Source organism: Ziziphus jujuba, chromosome 2 (assembly GCF_031755915.1).
Source record: "Ziziphus jujuba cultivar Dongzao chromosome 2, ASM3175591v1".
NCBI lineage: Eukaryota > Viridiplantae > Streptophyta > Magnoliopsida > Rosales > Rhamnaceae > Ziziphus > Ziziphus jujuba.
Window position 1 is genome coordinate 26,671,733 of NC_083380.1, and position 22,942 is coordinate 26,694,674.

At 30.9% G+C, this 22,942-nt stretch overlaps 1 pseudogene; it reads right to left on the bottom strand.

Annotated features, from left to right (window-relative positions):
• Positions 1–1,083: 1,083 nt before the first annotated feature.
• LOC107405780 (uncharacterized) lies at positions 1,084–2,001 on the bottom strand (annotated as a pseudogene).
• Between the last annotated feature and the right edge of the window lie 20,941 nt (positions 2,002–22,942).

Sequence of the window (22,942 nt, forward strand, 5' to 3'; positions counted from 1 at the left end):
TGTTGGATTGAGGATTGAGATTGGATTGGATTAAAATATTCTTAAGTATGTATTACGTTTTGGAGACACAAAAAAAAAATAAAAATAAAATAAAATAAAATAAAATCCTACAGAATACGAATAAGATTAAGAATTATGATTTTATAAAACAATCCACATAGTAATTTGACTATTTTAATCCAATTTCAATCCCATTATCTTATGTACTAAATGAAGTTCTAGTGAAAAATTTCATAAACTTCCTTACGTTTTAATAAAATATCATTAACTCTTTTTAGGTTTTCAAATATATTATGCATTCGCCAATCAATCGTAAATTTCTTCGTTTAAATTTAACGATTAAGTTTGGTAAATATATTTATATTTGGTATAAAAAAATGTAAAAAAAAATTCTTGGATCACAAAAATATTTGAAATGTGTTTATTTTTGAACAGAAATTATATGAAATTTAAATTGCTGTGCATTTTTAGTGAATATTTTATGTGTTACTTCGTTTAATGTTCATACTTAATAATATACATATGAAAATCAGAATTTTCTAAATTGGTAGAATTGTATTTAATTTTTATGTTTAATTAGGTATATTACTAATTGCAACACTTGGGTATCAAATACTGAGGTATACAGAAATTTTAATATGAATTGATGTCTGAAAAAATATGGACATAATTTGGAGATAGAATTGCGTAACGCTTGCCGAACAAAGAGGAAAAAACAGTACTCTGAATTTAGATAATTATGTACTTATACTTTAAAAACGTAAGAAAATTCTCTAATAGATTATTATCCAAAAAGAGCTTGAACATGAAATTGAAATGCATCTAAACTACTCCAAAAATTATGATAATCATGATTATATTTTATTTTTTTCATTTAATTTATTTTTTGGATCGTTGTCAGTTTGACATTGATAAACTAATATTAACTTGGTTTAACCGAGGCTGGTGTAGGTAAATTAACTTTACTGTTGTCTTTTTTTTTTTTAAATGTATAATATATATATTATAAATAATTTGTGAATTAACCATGTAATATAGTTTAGTTTCCATGATCAAAACCACTTCACCAATATGTATCTCCGAACAACTTAGTGCATATACAAGTATCAAGTATCATCGTTAAGATCTAATTTCTAATAGAAAATTAGAAACTTATCATAATAACAAATTTCCATACAAACAATTCAAAAAAAAAACCCTGCTATACAATATGAAAAGGCCTCAATTGGAACATGCAACAAACACTCTATATCAACTGTAGTTACCTTTTATTTCTCTTTTCCATATTTCCTTCCTCATCATCATCATCAAGAATCCTTCCAACATAGTTTTTTGACTTACAGAAAACGATGGATTTGATGAATTTTTCATCCTCTTCCTCTTCCAATTTCTTCTTCTCAGCCGCTGAGCACTGTAAAGCCTGCAGCATTGAATCAACAGAGACAGAAGCATGTCTCGATTTGATGGACTTGATTTCATCCAAAGCAGCCATAGATTCCATCTTTCTTTTAGAATCCAAGCTTCTTTTTTTTTTTTTTTTTTTTTCCAAAGATTTCACTGAATCTAAATGATACTCATCATCATCATCGACCGCCGTGGTTCGAAATTCCTGGTGACACCAGATTCAACAACATAGTCCGAATTTTGTGGATCTGACTTGATGGTGAGCTTGGCATAGCAATTGGTGCAGTTGAAGTAGAATCTAAATTATCGAATGCCCAAATATAAGTCTCCGATTGCTTCCTCCATTCGGGAATTGAATTTGGTACCTTTGTTTATATAATTTCCACACATTTTGCACCGAATGCTCATTGGAAGCATCATTCGAACCTTATTCTGCGTAGTTTTTCATTCGAACCTTATTCTGCGTAGTTTTTCTCCTCTGACCTAACTTGGACGGATCAAAACCTAACGGATAGTACTTGTTAACTACCTTGCTTTCTCCCATTTGAAACGACGACCTAAATTTTTCTTATAGCTTAAGCTTGAGAACCATGAAAGAATGTGAAAAATTTTACTTGTAGATTGCCCAATTTATAAAGTGAGTAAACCAACCTCAACAAGGGGAAGGAAAAGTTTCTTTTCGCTTTTTCTTTTTTTTAGATATTTTAATTTCCTAAACTAATCAACAAGGAGAAGGAGATGTTTCCTTTTTAGGTGCATTTGGTACGCAGGATAAGTTCGAATCGGATAGAATTGGACAGGACAAGTTCGAATCGGATAGGATCGGACAGGATAGAATAGTACAGTCCTGTGTTTGGTATAGTTTCGGATTGAATGATGGATTAGCTGTTCCATGTTTAGTACAGGATTAGACTGGATTGGATTATTTTATAATTTTATAATTTTTTTAAAAAGAAAAATATAAAATTCTATTTATAATTACAATAAAAAAATAATGTACTTAATTACAATAAAAAATAATGTACTTAATTAATATTGAAAATTGATATATTTGTATTTACATATTTCATTTACCATTTTTATTACATCCACAAACTATATTAATTTATAGTTTTAAATTAAATGAAAATTAAATTATAACATAATATTTTATAAATAAAAATTAATGAGAAATAAAGTTAATTAATGAAATTTTGTAATGGTAATTTTGTTTTTACATTTAATTAAATTGTAATTTTTTTTACACCCATAAATTACGTTAATATATGGTTTTCAAAATAAATTAAAATGATATTATAATATGTTAAATCATATATACAAATAAATAAAGTTAACATCATATTTAATTAAGAACTTGTTGATAAGTACGATTTCACATACTTGTCTCCATACAAATGTATATATTTGATTTTACACCAATAATCTACTTATATGCCAAATAAGTAAATACACTTATTGATAGTAATCCAAATAAATAGCCGATTATAAAACTATTACGCCACTCATTGTTCAAGTTGGCACATGTATGTGCGGTGATATGTTGTATTGGATTTGCCTCATTTAGATTCCTCATCATTCATTCTACATACTCAGCATATGCTATTTCAGCTTCTTCAGTTGTATTATAGGCTTGATATAAATTATTCTTAAATCCTTGCACTTGTTGATGACATTCAGACCAATAATTATATATCCCTGGTTGTCTACCTTCAAATACAACATAAACTCTTCTCCTTGCCATTCAATATTCCTGCATATTATAATAACTTATAACATAATATAATAAGATAATAATAAAATTAAACAAAATAATAATTAACTAAATCAATCAGGTGCATTTTAATACACTAAAACATAACACATGCTTCATATAAGTGTCTTTACATGCATAATTAGATATCAACATCCATTACCATACCACATATGTCCATAAACAGCCATACAACATATGTCCATAAAGTTCAAATCCAAGTGTTCATAGTTATCATCCCCTCATCCATAGTCTTAAATATATGATACACAACGAAACTTAGTAATTTAAAAATTTTCTAGCAAATTCAATCTTGCCCGCATCCGTTCTAATAATCTTAAAAACCTCAACGTTCGATAGATCCAATCTCATTGCCTTAGAGATTTCGAGATTGTCATTAACAGAGAAACCTAACCTGTCAAGCTCCATAGCTAAGTATTGTGGATAATTGGCTTCAGATTTATCTAACTTTGTAGCCAATTTATCAAACAATTTCTCTACTACATTGCCAAACCCGCTCACAATGTCATCATCCTTCAATCCAGATTTTCTCTTACCTCTTGATTTGGGTCGGGTAGACGGTTCACTATGGATTTCATTCACAGACATTGGAGAACACACATCATTAAATTGTTCATTTCCACTCTCCAAATTCAAATCATGGACCATATCAATTGGAGTTTGTGCTCCATGTCCTGTTGTCGATCCTTTCCAAAAATATTAGCAAGCCTCTCATATAACGGAAACGATTTACTTCTCCATGCCTTTGCACTTGGATTACTCTAAAATAAAAACACAAAATTTTAATTGTAAACAATAGAAAAACATAACTTCATATATCAAGTGAAAAAATTCAATGAAAGAAGATGTCCAAAGTTTCAAAACGTGCACATATGCTTTCCAAACTTTGTCACTATCAACTTCCACACATTTAAGAGAGTCATTCTATTCGAAGCCACTTTTGTTTAGCATATCATATATTATACCATATTGCTTCTTCCACTTTTTCAGCTTTGACTCAATGTGTGGATTTGCTCGCAAGTCCGAATTAGGACATATCTCAGCCAATCGCCTTTCAATCATAGTAATTGTGCCAGGCTTGAACGATCCTATATCACACCGTTGCCCACTAGCTACAACCTCATCTAAAATAAGCAGCAAAGCATCTTCCTCCCCTTTACTCCATGTACGTCTAGATTCAACCCCTCGGATATCGTGACTGCTACCTCCAACTTCCATTTCTATTGAAATACAAATTTTTATAATTTCAACAATACAATAACAGCAAGCAAATAAGAAAAAATCATTCACAGATGACAACAATGGCATATAATATAAATTGGTTTTCATACAAATGATCCAAGATGTTTAACAGTATAAAATAAAACAATTACAAGAGCATTAAAACACTCGACCACTAATGTCCATGACGACATCTCCACTCATCAAACATTTGCTTGGCTGAATCATCTCTCCAGTTAGTCCATTGGTTCGAGGAAGAAATCGATCCTATAATGTCATCATCGGTACTAACGTCAACATCTTCACTCCTATCAAACTCAACTTCCCCAGGATCAATTATCATTTCTCTTCTAATAAGATTATGTATAAGGCAACATGCGGTAATGATCTTGATTTGTGTTGCAATAGGATAGAAAGATGGACTTCTTAAAATTGCCCACCGCTTTTTAAGAATGCCAAAGCATCTTTCTATGACATTCCTGGCAGATGTATACTTCATGTTGAAATACTCTTCGTGATTTATGGGTGCACAACCATCTCTCCACTCAGAAAGGTGATATCTTATTCCTCTATATGGTGCAAGAAATTCTTCACCATTAGTGTAACCAGCATCCACTAAGTAATAACAACCTAAAAAGTAAAAACATATCTCCTATTAGTGTATGCAATATTGGCTACTACAATGTAAATTTTGAGAATTAGTCTTACTGGTTGGTACTCTTAACCCATTTGGCCTACTTAATGCATCTTGGAGTACTCTTGAATCCGAAGCGGAACCTTCCCAACCAGGTAATACAAATATAAATTCCATATTCGGATTACATACACCTAAAACATTTGTGGCTATCTCACCCTTTCTTGTTCGATATCTTGGCTTATCGATTTCTGGTACATTCACCTTAATGTAAGTTCCATCTAAAGCTCCCAAACGATTCTACGTCATTAACAAAGTTACTAACATCAGATAATGTTCCAACTCATTGAACTATAATATTAATAATGAAGCTATTTCACAAACGTACCTTAAATACTTTCCATCTATCATCCAAACAATTATCTGATACAGGTTCTGGATGGCTCAACAAAATCTTATGTAAGCACAGTACTCCATGCAACGCAGAATTGAAATATCGACTTATCGTCTCTCCTGATCTAAAAAATCTAGTGATAATTGTACGGTTCTTTTTATGGTGAGCAATTATATGCAGAAATATACACACTTACTCTTGCAATGTAACAATGCCATCACTTTTAAAATATCCGTCCTCGTCTAATAATTGACATAAAGTATCAAATGTTCTCCTATCCATCCTAAGTTGACTAATATAATTAACATCATTGTCTAGCAGACTATTTAGAAAAGATATATGCAATTCTGCATTCCTAGGTAATTGATTTCTGTAACCTCTAACGTTTTGCCTTATATATGCCTAGTACATATACATAAGCAAAAGTAACATAAAAACCGTACAAAAAGACTCTAATTGTGAATCATTTGGAAGTAAAAAGAATGCAGCGACTTTTTTTCGATCCATATGTACTACAAAAATAAAAATAATAATAAAAAACAAAAAAATGCTTCAAGATAAATAAATAAATAAATAAATAGTATATTAAATTTGAGATACATAAACTACTTTGGACGAAACAACGCAAATCAATTCCAAGATACATCTATTTGTGTGAAACAACGCAAATCAATTCCTTCCATTTGCCAGAGGATGAGTATGACTAATCAAAATTTAATTCCACTTGTCATATATCAACTATGAAGCAAACCAGGATTTTCATTCACCATTTTTCAAGTATGAGCAAGCATATACATGTGTCATTTAACAAGCTGACTAATCCAATAAATCATGTTTGTGTCAAGGATTTTTCAACTTACAAAGCATTTCTCATTCCATTTGTCATCAACCAAAGCACATATCGTGTTTAAGAAATTGTAACTTAATAAATTTTATGTCTAAAACACTAAAACAAATGTAGGGTTAAAACACATATTTTATAACTAGGATATCACATGTAATAATGCTCCAAAACTGATCCGATATTTATGGTTGAAAGACCAATATGCTTATAATTTTTTAAAACCAGATCATCTAATAGAGAACAACCTGGTTGCCCTTAAAACCTGTGTCTTAAATGTTTCCATCTCACAAGGTTTTAAAAAAAAAAAAAAGGAGGAATATTAAAAGAACAATGAATTATCTATTTTTTATTTAGTTTAGAGGACATGTAAATTTAGTTGATTAGGCATGTTGCAATAATTTGTAATGACATTCACAAATAATCCTTATAGATTAAATCTATTAATTTTTCAATCTTAAGCAAAAATTTATATTCAATAATGTAATTTAAAAGCCTTTATTGTTAAAAAAACAAAATTAGTTGAATAAATCTCAAAATAAAGTTTGAAAGCTTGTTCCATGTTTTTAAGTGCGTACTTAATATAATATAAAGTTGATTTTTTTTTTTTTGGTTTTTGAACGGATGGTTATTGGCATGCCGATGGAAAACACCAAATGAGCAAACATGAGAGATTTTCCAAACATCATTCCCAAATTTCAACTTTTGCCACACATCATCAATAAAATGCTTCAAGATGGATTTTAAGATTTTCTTCAATGAAATACATAGAAAAACTACTTAGCTAGAAAACCAACAAACAAAATCTAAAACATTTTATCAACACCATTATTAAGAAGCACTATTCATCTAACCAAGCTTTTTTGGCTGTCAGGGACTGAAGTTTCTCAATCACAAATTGTACTGCCTTTTTGTCCGATCGATCCAAATCACAAGATAATCTCTGAACTGCACGAAAAGAAAGGCACTATGAATAAAAGATAAGCTATAAACTACACAAAAAAGAAAGGTATTATGCATAACAAATAAGCATATGCAGAACAACTGGATTATAATTATCTTTTCCTTCCATCTTACTTTCCACCCCTCTTATCTAATCAATCATGAGAAGAATAGTACATGAACTTTCAAGGATACAAGTTATAATTAAAAATCTTCAAGAAGACATTCTAAAGTAAAACAACATGCATCCACTTTTTGATAAATACATCACAATTTGCCGAAGTAGAGTAGAGAAAAGGTTTATACATACAACTTATCAGCTGATTACCATTTCAGTTAACAAAAATACTTATTTTCAAGTCATTAGAGCGAAAGGCAATATGGACAACATTAGTGCAACAGAAAACCAATTGATTATGAAACCAAAAACAACCATTTATACCATCAATGATAAAGATCCTTACCTACCAGTTCTACACAGTATACCTAGCTTTTTCTCCTTAATTTATTACCTAAAGATAAGCAAGCAAGTAAAAAGGAGAGCAAACTATATGGCAAAGCTGCATAAGCAATCACAATTCAATCAAACTCACATAAATTGTAACACCCTGTCCCAAATCGCACCGGAATCCGTGCACGTTGACCGAGGTTGACCGTTGACCAAGGGGGTCAAAAGTTGACTTTTTGACCCGGTTGGAATTTTAGGCTGACTGAGGTACCGTTACGAAGTACACGTTGGCACGAGTTCGTAGATTGGTAGCACGTTGAAAATGGAGCTACGGTTTGAAAGTTATGGGCGAAACAAGTTGCGGTCCAAACTGTCCAGGGGGTGCCGGAGTTGACTTTTTATTTAGGAGGAATTGAGCTTTGACTCGTACATGGTTGTGAAGTGCTTGTCGATACGAGTACACAGACTAGCGGCACGCTCAAAACGGACATCCGGTTAAAAAGTTATGGACGTTTGAAGTTTACCGGATACCCTAATATTTTAATGTTTTTGGGTCGGTGAACAGTGAAACACCACGTGTCAGCTTCTGATTGGTCCATGTGGCATGAACAGTGTCACACAGGGGTTTTTATTTGATAAAATTCTCGGGAAAGAGAGAGAAAGAGAGAGAGGAGAGAGAAAGAGAGAGAGAGTCCGCCGACCGCCGGACTTTTTCAACTTTTCCGGCCGATCTACAGTACATGCACCGGCCAGCAAGGTTGCCCTCCTCATTTCTGGCAAAACCTCCAAATTTCACGGCGAACGGCCGCCGGACGAGCCCGGATCGGACGTCCGAAGATCGGCGGCGAGTTTTTCCCCTCCACCGCCGGCCACTGCAAATCGACCCACTTCTGGCCATTTTTCGACCACACGCGCCATACACCCTTGATCCTCTCCTCAAGTCTGGCCGACCCACCAAAAATCACGGCCATCGGACCACCGACGCGCCGGGATCGGAGCGTTTTTCGGCGAGGGGCCGGAAATCTTCAAACTGTGATTTCTCCACCGTCCGGCCTCCGTTTTGCTCACCGCCGGTCCCGTTGGATTGGTCTCCTCACGATCTACAAGTCTACAAAATTTCACGACCAACGGCCACTGCACGCGCCGCCACCCGAATTTCCGACCGGCTCCAGTTCGCTGTGTTCGACCTCTTGAATCCGAATCCAGCATCCGTTTCCGCCAATTCGTGACGGTTTGGGAGAATTACAAAGCCGAAACTCGAAAAGCTTTCCGGCGAGATTCCGACCCCATCGGATCCGATCACCGGAAAGTAAGACCGAATCCGTGATCCTCATCACGCGAGCTTCGATTCGGTATATAACTCATAACCCTTAGATATCGTTTGGTGTTCGCTCCCCGGGTACCCATTTGGGAATTACCCGAATAAAATATTAATATTTTTGGTTTGTGCACTGTGGTTGTTTAGGTGCACGCGCGAGTAGTGGAGTTGATCCCGAGAGGATCTTAGTTGATTTACGGGCTCAAGGTGAGTGACCCACCTTCAAAAATTATTTTGGGCAATTAATTATGTTTAAATATATTTAAATTGGTATTTAAATTATGCTCATGTGGTGTGATTTATTTAGGAATTATATTGTGGTTTAATTTATTATGCATGAGCAAGGTGTATTTTGGTAGTATTTGTACGTGGTTTTTAAAATTGATTTTCTGGGCATAATTGGGTTAAATATTTTACGAAAATATTTGTTTAAATTTTATAAATTATGCCTGCGGTATTTTTATGGTTGCATCTCGTACTTCGAGAAAATTGTGGTTTGTTGGTTATCGCTGTTTCGTACCGGTCTGGTTAAATAAAAATGTGTGGGATGGTAAGTGTGGTAATTTAATGTATTTCCCACGGTGGTTTTTGGAAAACGGTACGGTTGGTTAATATTGTTTATTTTTAGACGCACTCATACAGTATTGGTGTTCTGGTGTATGGTGTATGGACACGTGGTAGCACGCGGTTATTATGTGGTTTAGCGTGCGGTTATTACTTCACCCGTGAGTTGCCATTGGACCGTGGGCAGGCAAGTTGTTATTGGCCATAGCCGCCCCCTCCTTGGCCGAGTTGATGGTTTTAGCAGCGGTACTGTCGGGACGCCAAAGTGACCGTTGCAGGTTTCTCTCTTTAACCCCCCCGCCAGTCGGTGCTCGGGACGCTGGGTATCGGAGGGCATCACCGGTATATGGTGTGGTGCGTCGGTGTAAATTGCAAATAATGGTTTAAACCCCAAAGGTGTTCAAAATTATTTACTATAATTTATTATATTTTTATTATATATATTGGGGTATGTCTTTATTTATTTATTGTGTATCAAATGGTTTAATCCCTTGGTTTTTGGGAGGTATGTACATTGGGTTTTGCGAAAAGGTTTTAAAAAGGGAACATTTCAAACGGAGCGATTGGTGAGAGTTTTGAGGGAAATTATTATTTTCCAGCAGTTATTATTATTTATTTATTAATTGTTGGTATTTGTTCTATTCCTTAATTGCTATTAATATTATTTTATTATCATTAAAGGTGTTCAGTAGTTAGGGTCACTCACGGAGATGATTAGCATCTCACACTCTTAAATTCCGTTCCCTTAGGTGCAAGTGGTGGTAGACGTTCTTCCGGAGCGAACCAAGTTTTCCGCTGCTGTTGTGTTTCGAGAAGTACTTCTGTACTCTTTCATTTCAGTGTATTATTTCTTTCAGCCTTGTTGTATTTCTGTTGTTTAGCACTTCTTAAAGCTCTGTATACTATTGGGATACTTCTGTTTATTTATGCACTGGACTGTTGTTGTTTTTTAGAAGTGCTGAAATTTGTGGAATCAATTTGTAGTTCGTGGGAAGAATAAGGGGATGTTTTTTAGAAGTGTGTTTTCAATGCAGGTAATTTGTGGTAAGTAAATCCCTTAGGGGAGGCTCTGTCGGATTTTCCATTGGAGGGTCCGGTAGGGTTTCCCTAGGATCAAGGCTTGTTTAGGGTTTCGGAGGAGGAATTCTGGACGGGTCCTGACATAAATATTCTTCAATATTCAACAGAAAGTAATAAAGCCTTCACAGTTGATGTTCAGATCAATTACAAAGTGTGCATCGAAGAAAATTCAAGCAAAGCATAAGCATACATAATTAAAAGCTAGCAAGTGTAGACCAGGTGAACTTGGTTGGCTATGGGTTGAGGACAAAGTACTGGGGCGAAGGGATTGCAACACAGGCAATCCTAAAATTGGTGTGTGATGCTATTTGAAAAGACTGGCCACATTTTGGAAGATTTGAAGCTCTTGTAGATGTTAAAAATGTTAGTCTAAGAGGGTGCTAAGGAAGCTGGTTTTCAATGAGAAGGTGTTCTAAGGAAGTACTTTACACTATAGGAGAAAACTTGATTAAAAGCTAATTTTTTAGTCGTCTTTTCCACTGATATTCCTCAAGCGTGGTTAAAAGATTATATCAAATAAAATATGGACCATCATATACATCAATCAAAGTCACTCTGTAATTTTCTTCATTTTATTGACTAATATATATATGTATGGCTTTTGCTTTATCAAAATGTGGTCATCAAATCGAAAATGTTTGTTTCATTTTACAAGAAATGTAATGGAAACTTGTTAGTGTCCAACATGCAACACTTTATTGAATGCACTTAGCTTTTAGTTTGTAGACTCATTATGATGCATAATTTTGTATAGTACCAAGAACAGAAGGTTAAATGCAAAAGCAAGCAACACCAATCGCAGATTTTATATCATACCCATATTACAAGCCACCAAATCTAGGTAATTTGTCACTATTTTTATGCTAAAAAGAGTGACAATGTAAAAATTATATGTAGAGATATTGCAAAGGAAATAGGAATTTAAGTTTAAACTATGTCATTGAGTTACCACACTAACCACAGGTTAAATCAACACCAAATGAGAACAATCAATCAAACCGACCCAAATCAAGATACCACAAAGAAGACCACAACTAAGTTAGATCGAGTAACTTAAGCTAGTTTTCCTTGCCTAATTCCAGATCGAGTAAGATTGGCACATGAAGAAAAATCATGACATAGAAGGAAGAAGAAGAAACCATTATACAGAGTTGCAGAGATGGAAGGTAAGAACCATACTCACCAACCGTGTTTCTTTGTCCAAGTGATGCAGGTGTCTGGCGAGCTCCTTCGATCTTTTGCAATGAAAACCCTTGTCTGCAATGAAATGAGAAGAAGAAGAACAATGCCTAAGCCAAACGGATATAAACCCAACCCGAAAGAAAACACAATTTGTAGAACAAAAAATTTCCCAAAAGCAGAACAACAAATATCGAGTTTTGGTAAAACTTCTCTAAGGATTTTTTTTTCTTTTTAGATATGTCGGCGAGGGATGGAAAGTGGGTTTCAAATCCACACCCACGATGACATACAGAGAGGAAGAAAATTGACTTGCAAATGGAAGCCCTTCCCCAACCCAAGAGAAAACAGAAATTGAGAAAAAAAATTTCCCAAACGCAGCGAAAAAGGTAAAAATTCTAAGGATTTTTTTTTCTTTTTAGATATGTCGGCGAGAAATGAAAAGTGGGTTTCAAATCCACACCCACAACAACATAAAACAGAGAGGAAGATGGAAACCCTTCCCAACTCGAAAGAAAACACAAATTGAGGAAAAAAAAAATTTCCCAAATGCAGAGAAAAAAATAATGAATTTTGGGTAAAAATTTTAAGAATTTTTTTTTTTTTTTAAGATATGTCGACGAGATATGATATTTTCAAATCCACACCCACAACGACAAAACAAAGAGGAGAGGAAGATGACACTTGCCTGGGTTATTTTTGGAGTTTGGGGTTTACTTGCAAATGGAAGCCCTTTCCAGATCGAGTAAAATGGCCTTTTTATTTCAAAAGATATGAAGAAATGTCACAATACAGGAAGAAGAAAACAGATAGAGATGCAGAGAAGAAAACATACTCACCGACCATGTTTCTTTCTCTAAGAGTTGCAGTTGTGATTTTTCCTTCGATCTTCCATGAGAGGCAACGATACACTTCGGCGAGAGAACAGATTAGGGCTTTTTTAAGTTTGAGACAAAAATGACCAGGGGGGGAGATGGGTCAGATGTATCCCGATCGTTTGGGATTAATTCACTGTTTAGGTTAAACCTGTCCCAAACTCAAAATGATCAACCAAACAGCAGACTGGGACTGTGTCCCGTCCAATCCTGGCTAATCCGACGTACCAAACACACCCTTACAGGTTTTCCTTTTTCTTAATATTTTTATTTCCTAAACCAGGCCCATCTGTATTTGGGTTATCTTCTCTAATCAAGTTTAAATGGGCTTTTATAACAGTAAAGCCAGTGCAAATAAAAATAACTATCCAATTAATAAAAACTATTATTAAATCAAGCCCCAAGCGTGTAGCATGTAGATAATAAAATAATAATAATAATAATAATAAAAACATCATAACAGAAAATAGTCGTCTCACCTAAGAATGCTAACGATCATCTCTAAGCATTAATCGAAATCTCATCCAATTCTTAATTGTCCAAAAAATGAAAAAATAAAAAACAAAACAAAACAAAACAAAACAAAAACAGGGTGAGTGACGTGGCAACGTTGCGCGAAGGAGGCGCCACTCTTTTCTCAGATTGCATGAGGCCACATTGCATAATTTTCCCCTTCATATTCTCTCTTCCCTTCCCAATTCTCCGATCCAAGCCCAAAGCTTCTACGGTTGAGCCGGCAGCTGTTATGGACTGCCACATTTCATTATGGTACCCATATGTCCGTGTTGATCCTGCCGGCACGGCCTTGAAAACTTTTCCTACCACACAAACAAAACCCAAACCGGCCACCTGATTAGGTATAGGATCTTTCTTACCAATTTTTATTTTATTTTATTTAGTGATTTATTTTTTTATTTTCAGTGGTGCAATTAAATGGTATTAAAATAGAGAGTGTTCCAAAATCTGTTTTAACTTTCTTTTTATATCTTTACTTGTATTGATTTTATGTAATATATGGCATATATAACTATAATTTCAAAAATAATCTAAAATAATTAATTATATTTAAATTTAACAATGATATGTGGAAAACCTTTTACTAATCATCTCACTTTTATACATAATATAGATTATATATATATATAATATCATAAGTAATAATATTTAAGTTTTGATATTATTATATATTATGTGCATCTTTACATACAAAATTTTAAATTATATTATATGTATTATTTATTGTAAAAATAATTTAAAATAATTTGAAATAATAAATTAAAAATAAATAGAGATTAGATATACTAAAACGACAACAACAATAATATCATATATTATGTGCATCTTTACATACAAAATTTTAAATTATATTATATTTATTACTTATTGTAAAAATAATTTGAAATAATAAATTAAAAATAAATAGAGATTAGATATATGGAAACGATACCAGCAATAATAATAATATTATGTAGCAAAAATTTAAAAAAATAAAATAAAATATGTTTATCCGTTAAAATCATTTCAACACTATTAATTTTCGATTTATCATCAAAGCTTAAAACATTTTAAAATTTTAAGACTTGAATTTTAAACATCTACTACGTCTTGTAAATATTGATCCGGTTGATAAAATCAATCTATCCAGTTATATTTGAAAACTTATTTAAAATTTTATTATTACTAAGTATATTTGAATTTTAATTTTTTTTTAATCTATATCATAAAAATGTGTTAAGAACTAAAATTTCAACCTCTAAATATAGTACTATTCAATTATGGAATTCAAATTTAAAAGTATTTACTTATCTAATTTTTCTAGTTTATGGAATTCAAATTTAAATATATTTATATAATATTTTTCATCTATAGAAACCAAATTTAAATTCAAATATATTTTTTGATTAATTGCAATAATTAATCTTCTTACATTAAATCTTCAAAATATAATTTAATTATTATTATATAATATATTTTTATTTTATAATAAAATAAATATAGCAATCCAATAAAAATATTAATACATAGATTATAAATTTTTTTAATGTTTTTTATTCTGACTATCCTTTTTTTTTTATTCCTTACAAATAATTAATTTTTCTGTATTAATAAAAAGTAAAATGTATTTGACTTATTTAGTAAATAAAATAAAATTAAAAAATTATTTTTAATATAAATTCTACTTTGTCATATTTAACAATTATATTTTGAAAAGAATATCTCAAAGTTTTTTCACTAATTAAATAAAATTATATTATTTATATAATTTTTTACATATCCAAATAACGATATATCTTTATTATTTTCCATATAAACACATTTGCATATTAAAAATATTTAAAATATGTTATATATAAAGATATATTTTAATTTATTATTTTACAAATATTTACATTATATTTTTGTCATAATTATACACTTTGTCATTTTATCCTAATTAAGGTTCCCTTAATCAAACATCATATATAATTTTATAATAATAAAATATATATTTTTTGGCACAATCAATAAAAAGATATATAAAATAAAATGAAATAAAATAATTATTTTTTAATATAAATCCTACTTTACCATGTTTACAAAAGGATATCCCAAAATTTTTATACAAATAAAATAATATTATACTATTTATCTAAATTTTAATCCGAAACCATATATATGGAAATGCACTTTATGTTATATATAATATTATAATAATAAAAATATATATTTTTGGATACAAATAATAAAAGATAAAAAAATTTCATACTTTTAAATAGCTACTCCATTTGGTATTGATTAATCTTTTGATAGAACTATAAATAATAAAAAGAAGAGATGATTTTTTTTATTGATGATTTTGGAGGGTTAAAAGAATATAATGATGATACATAATATTGACTATTTTACTTTTATATATTACTAGCATCAATCCTAGTGCGATGTATGGCATGTGTAAGCATAATAGATAATTTTAAAAATAATCAATTATATTCAAGTTTAATGATGACATGTGGAAATTTTTTTTATTATTTTACTTTTATATATAATATAGATAATATATATATAATAACATAAATCATAATAAGAAAAATGTTATATGTTATGTTATATTATATTATATATATATATATATATATATATAGAGGCCGGCTACAATGAGGACCGACCGCATAGGAGCCATCAGGACAGAAAATGTGCTGAAAATTGATTACTGAAACTAGAGAGCCTTGGATTTTAACATCTGTCATGAACGGCCCAGATTCAAGATTCCTTACGTGTGGATTTTTGCCCAAAGCTGCTTCCTGCTCACACCTTTCTTGCATTCCCGCTTGCACCAACCTTTGCCAAAATTCCAAATCACAGCAACTCACATCACCATTTCCAAAATTTCCTCTTCTCCTCCCAACCTACATTCCTCTTCCAGCTTGCTTCCACATTTCCCAACCCACCGTTCCAACCATTATTCGGGGATCTAGCCACCGTTCGGGCCATTTCGGAAAAGGGAAAGAGAAAATGTAGTCTGACTTCACTTGAGAAAATAATCCACATTCTTTGGTATAAATAGAGATTCCCTTAAAAGCAAGAATAAATTATCAACTTTGCACTTAAGATAACATGGCATACTTGTTTCTTTCTTATATTCTATATGTTTGCTTACTACAAAATTTATATATGAAATCCATAATGTGGCCATGCCTTTATTGTGTCTGTTGCTTCTTTCCAACTGATAGAATATTTACAAATATAAATGGAACACTAATTGTGAAGTCCCACATCGGTTGGAAAGGGAAACGAAGCATGCCATATAAGTGCGTGTGGATACATTTCCTGTACGACGCGTTTTGACAAAACCTTAAGGCCTAGGTTGTAAGAAAATTTCCCAGGCCCAAAGAGGACAATATTGGATGCGGGTGGTCTGGGCTATCACAGATGGTATCAAAGTCAGTACCTGGATCGGTGTGCCAGCAAGGATGCTAGACCCCAAGGGGGGAGGATTGTGAAGTCCCACATCGGTTGGAAAGGAGAACGAAGCATGCCACATAAGTGGGTGTGGATACCTTTCCCGTACGACTCTTTTTGACAAATCCTTAAGGGTTGGGTTGTAAGAGGATTCCCCAGGCCCAAATAGAATAATATCGGACATGGGTGGTCTGGGCTGTTACACTAATGGCATTACTCAACTATATTAAGAATTGCTAAAGAATGCAATATACTGATTCCTTATCTGTCTCTTGGGAAACTTTAGATTGTTGCTCAAGTTTATCTTCGGTTCCCAACTTTCTGGCTTAACTTTGCATTTATAAGCTACTTTCTATTCATGTGAGAATGTGAAATCACGTATTACAGTGATGTTCCTATCATGGGAATTGGAATAATATGTGTGTTTGGGGAAATAAAATAAGTATTTCTATATGGATTAAATTGTCTTGCAAAAGATTGGGGAAGCTTGTAATGCATGACTGTGGTGCATGTGTTATCTATTTATTTACAATATATTTCAATTTTTTGTTGCAAAACTACCTCTGTACCTGATATTGGGCATGCTATGTGGTGCTGTAAATGTAGCGTTCACTCGCTTAGTTGCTTGGTTCACAAAATTATTTGAGATTATCAAGGAAAATTTTGGCCTTTCTGCTCTTGTGTGCTCTATTTTAGGTGGTTTTGGAGCTGGGATAATTGCTCTTAAGTATCCTGGAATACTACTGGGGTTTCACAAATGTTGAAGAAATCCTTGATGCTAGGAAGATTGCTTCAGCTCGACAAATCTGGCTCTTAACTCAACTAGCAGCTACAAAAGTTGTTGCCACAGCTCTATGCAAGGGTTTTGGGCTTGTAGGTGGCCTGTATGCCCCAAGTTTGATGATTGGTGCTGCTGTTGGTGCTGTATTTGGGGGCTCAGCTACAAAACTTATCAACTCAGAAATTCCAAGAAATGCTGTTGTTGCTGAGCCAGAGGCATATGCATTTGTATGGTTTTCCTTTTATCAGGCTTGCTTTGACCTTATACGCATTTGTTACTTTTTTTCTCAAAGTACTAATTAAAATATATTTTGAGCCATTTTTTCTGATTTAGGTACTTTCAAACTTATGCAGTGTCAGAGTATTAATTTTTATCCTGACTTGAATTCTTTCCTAATAGGTTGCTGCCATATACCTTAGCTTAAAAAGTTTACTTATAATTTGTTTTGCAGTATGAATTCCACTATGTTCTTTATGATGCATTCTAAAACTCCATACAACTTTTTCTTCAATATGATCAGACTACTGATGTTTTGTAGCTATTATATATATATATATATATTTTTTTTCTTTTTCTTTTTTTTTTCCGATGAGCATTGGGCTTTAAGAAACAACAAGAATTGAGTAGATGTACCCACTCCTAGGATTTTGAGAATAATGAGTGGAAATACTATTGTCGAGAGAAATTGTAAAAATTGTATTTAGGATAATATAACAAAACTTTTTCCACTTAATTTATGTCATCAGTAAGGCAAAATAGTGGGATAGTGGGATGTGTCTGGAACAGTGAGGATGTGTCTAGATAGTGGGATGTGTCTGGAACAGTGGAATCAGCGGATAATGGCTGGAACGATGAGGAAAAGTTCCAGATTTAACCCAATCCCTAAATGGTGGAAGCAGCGGAGAATCTAGGGCAGGGTTGGCCAGTGGAAGCAGCGGAGAATGGTGGTGGCTCAACGTCACGTGCGAGCTAGAGATGATGGTGGCTCAACTTTGCTGGCACGGTGGGTGGAAGTGTGGAAGCACAAGAAAAGAGAAGAAAAGACCAGAAATGTGTGAATGGGAAGGGGAGCTTTAGGCAAAAATCCACACGTGAGGAAGCTTGAATCTAGATCGTTCATAACAGATGTTAAAATCCAAAGGCTCCCATTTGCCGCACATTTTTGGTCCTGATGGCTCCCATACGATCAATCCTCATTGTAGCCGACCTCTATATATATATATATATATATGTATTTAAACATAATCACAAACATGCGTTATAACTCAAAGGATTGGGGAGGTGCCAAGGGATAGGATGGTTTATCAGGTACTAATGAAATTTCATTTCATTAGGCTATAATATTGTAATTTATAATAACTAAAATAAAACTATTTTTTTATTTCAATCTAAATCTATATACTCTATAAAAATAGAATAGTTAATATCATGTGCTATCATAATATTCTTCCAAATTTCTTCGAAAATCATTAATAAAAAAAACATCTTCTCTTTTTTTTATTATTTAAATCCTATAAAAACATTAATCAATATCAAATGGAGTAGCTATTTAAAAATATGACATTTTCTATCTTTTATGACTGTACCTAAAAATATATAAAATCTATTATTATAAAATAATAATAAATATATATTTATTATTATAATATTAGATTTTTATAATATTATTATTATAATATTATATATAACATTAGTTGTATTTGCATATATATGGTTCTCTTAATTAAAGGTATTTTAAATATTTTTACATACACAAATGTGATTATACAGAAATTAAGTAAGATATCTCTTTATTTCAATATAAAATATATATAAAATCATAAATAATAATTATTAAATATGGCAAAATAATATATATATTCAAAACAAATTATTTAATTTTATTTTATTTACCAAATAAATGAAATACATTTAATTATAAATTAGTGAGTGATACCTTTCCATTATTTAAAATTCTGTTGTTCAATATTTTGTTGGTTTTTATTTTCTCATATTTTTGTTTTAGTAATTAATTTTGTTTTTTGTTTTTATTGTTTAATTTCAATTTATTATTATTTTTTATATGAATCCTAAGCATGATCAATCATAAGCATGAACGTGAACCATATTATGGATTTTTAGTTGAAGTTGATGATGTTGAATCAAGATATGCTGTGAAACTAATCGAAAAGGAGAAAATGTTTTTGACAAAGATTCCTTATTGATTATTAATTCACCTTTATGTATCAATTTTTTTAGGATGATGGAGGACAAAAATATCAAAAAGAGAATACGTAAAAGATTATTCAGGCAGAGGGCATGTAAGAAAGAATAATATGATCGTTTTGGCAATCAGGTGGTACTGAAATTCTTGGATTTTACTACAACTTCATTGAATAAGAAGTAACTAAAGGGATTAAGCGTTCATCTTAAACAATATAATTGCTTTTTTTTTTCTTATAATGTTTCATTTTTTATATTGGAATTTATTGTGTTCGAAAAATAATATATCATCTTTCAATCCAAATAAAAATTAAAATATTATTTTTTAAACACAATAGATTCTAATTAAAAAAATAAAACATAATAAGAAAAAAAAAAAAAAAAGCTATGTTGTCAAGGATAATTGCTTAATCTTCCTAAGTTGTTTCTTGTTTAATGAAATTGTCACAAAGTTAAGGAATTCCACTACCACCTAATTGCCAAAACGATCATATTGTTCTTTCTTATATGTCCTCAGGCTGAATAATCTCTTACGTCTTTTTCTTTTGATATTTTTGTTCTCTATCATCCTGAAAAGTTGATACATAAAAGTGAATTACTAATCAATGAGGAATCTTCGTCGGAAATATTTTCTTCTTTTCGATCAGTTTCATAGCATATCTTGATTTAGCATCGTCAACTTTGACAAAAAATTCATAACATGGTTTACGTCTATACTCATGATTAAAATGATCATGATTAGGATCCATGCAAAAAAAATAAATTGAAATTAAACAAAAAAAAAAAGCTTTAATAACTAAAATAGAAATACGAGAGCATAAAAACAAACAAAATATTGGACAACAAAATTTTAAATAACCGGAAGGTATCACTTACTAATTTATAATCAAATATATTTGACTTATTTGGTAAATAAAATAAAATCAAATAATTTATTTTAAACATAAATCTTATTTTGCCACATTTACTAATTATTATTTATGATATTATATTTTTTATGTCCAAATAAAGAGATATCTTTATTAATTTCCATATAATCATATTTGAATGTGTAAAAATATTTAAAATACATTTGATTAAGGAAACCATATATATGCAAATACAATTTATGTCATATATAATATTATAATAAAAAATATATTTTATTCTTTCATTTCCCGTCCAAATCTATTATATATATAAAAAATATATATATATAATATTATTATACTATAATAATATTATAAAAATCTAATATTACATATAATATTATAATAATAAATATATATTTATTATTATTAATAAATAATAATATATATTTATTACAAAAAAAATAAAAAATCTTATATTCCTTCAATCAATCATATAATAATATGATAATAAAAATATATATTTTTAAATACAATCAATAAAAGAAAAAAATATTATGTTTTTAAATAGCTGTTCAATTTGATAGTAATTAATATTTTGATAGGATATTAAATAATAAAATTAATAGAAGATGATTTTTTTTATTAATAATTTTGGAAAGAATGTAGAAGAATATTATGATGAAATATGGTATTGACTATTCTATTTTTATATATTATATAGATATATAAATAGATTCATTTTTTATATAATAAAATTTGATTAAAAAAAGCAAAAAAAAATTACCTTTTTTTAGCTCTAATTATTTTGATTTTCATAATATTCTAGCCATATTTTTTATTTTAAATTCACTCTTTTAGGTAGGAAAAAAAAAAAAAAAAAAGGGAAAAAAGTCCAACCCGCAGGCAAGCCCAAGTTCACGGGTCCAAAGTTGGAAATCCATCTATACCTTTTTAAGAATAATATTTTAAAAAGTACAACATAATAAATATTATATATATAGTAAAGGCATTTTGTCTTAATAATGATAATAATGTAACCTTTGTTATATATAATAATAATAATGTAAACTTACTTATAGTGAATTCTTACTATATACTGATTATTTGTTATGTATAACAATGTAACCTTTTTTTTTTTTTTCTCTTTTTTGCCAAAAGAAGAAATTTCATTAAGATGAAGAAATACATTATCAGCAAGAAAAGTTATTCAAAGCTAATGAAAGCAGACACTACTTTGAGGTTGAAGTAACAGCTAAGAGAATGTTTTGCTATTCAATTTAGCAATTATATATATATTATTACCATTCAAAGAGAAGATTTTCACCTAGTCAAAATTTAAAGTCAATATCTATAGGTAACTTTTCAATGGATAAGCATCCTCTCAATTTCTTTATAAATGGAAAATCTCAATATAAATATAATATTTCCCCAACAGTCATGAATAAGTAATATTAAAAATTAAATAATAAAATAAGACGAAAGGGATGAGAAAAGAAAAAAACATAATTTAAAGGCAAATTATGAACAATTTGCAATTAAGAATCAGAGAACTTCGTTTCAATATTTATAAATTATATGCAATATTTCATGTATACTTTTATTTTTTTGGCAAGTACGTATGCTTTTATTTTTGTATATAGGTATACCTTTCTTATTACATGAAAAAAGTCCGTAAAACCTCAACTTACATAATTGAAAAAGTAACTTGTTTTTAATATTTACAGTTTTTTTAAAATCAACACTTAGCAACTTAATTTTATCTGATTATTTTATTTTAAATTTTAAGCCATAAAATGATATTAACACTAATTAATGATTACTACAAATGTTGCCTATTTAACAATGGTGACATTATACTATTCTAACTATTATATCTAATTTTGTTAACATGTTAGAATTTGGCAAACTCAAGTTGAGATCCTCCACTTTTAAAAAATGAAGGGAATCATTCTCTATTCAATCATTTTACCATAACATAAATCTTTCTCATTTCTATGGAATTGAAAGATCTCAAGTTGAGGAATTGATTTTTTCCCTTAAAATTTTCCCGTTTTGAGTTTCAAAAAAAGAGTCACACAATGGGAAAAAAAAAAAGAAAAAAGAAAAGAAAAGAAATTAGAACAAATTTAATTTCTTTACCTTTTTTCTATGGTGGTTGATTTTGATTAGAAACCCTGAGAATGAACAAATAGATTGGATCCCTAAGTTGCCCAGCCAACATTTTGGCCCAAATCCTCACAGAGGAAAATGAAGCATGTATTCCATGGTTCCCCTTCCTTTTGTGCTTAATGCAAGTTAAGTTACCAAAAACAAAACAAAACAAAACAAAACAAAACAAAACAAAAAAAAAAGAGAGATTGAATCCCTGAGTTATTTCAACCTTTTTTCAAATGACATAAAATTTTGCCTGTAACTTATGTTTTAAAGGAATGTGAGAATATGTGAAACCTTATTTGTGGGTCTCTCTATTTATAACATGAGCAAATGGAGCACAACAA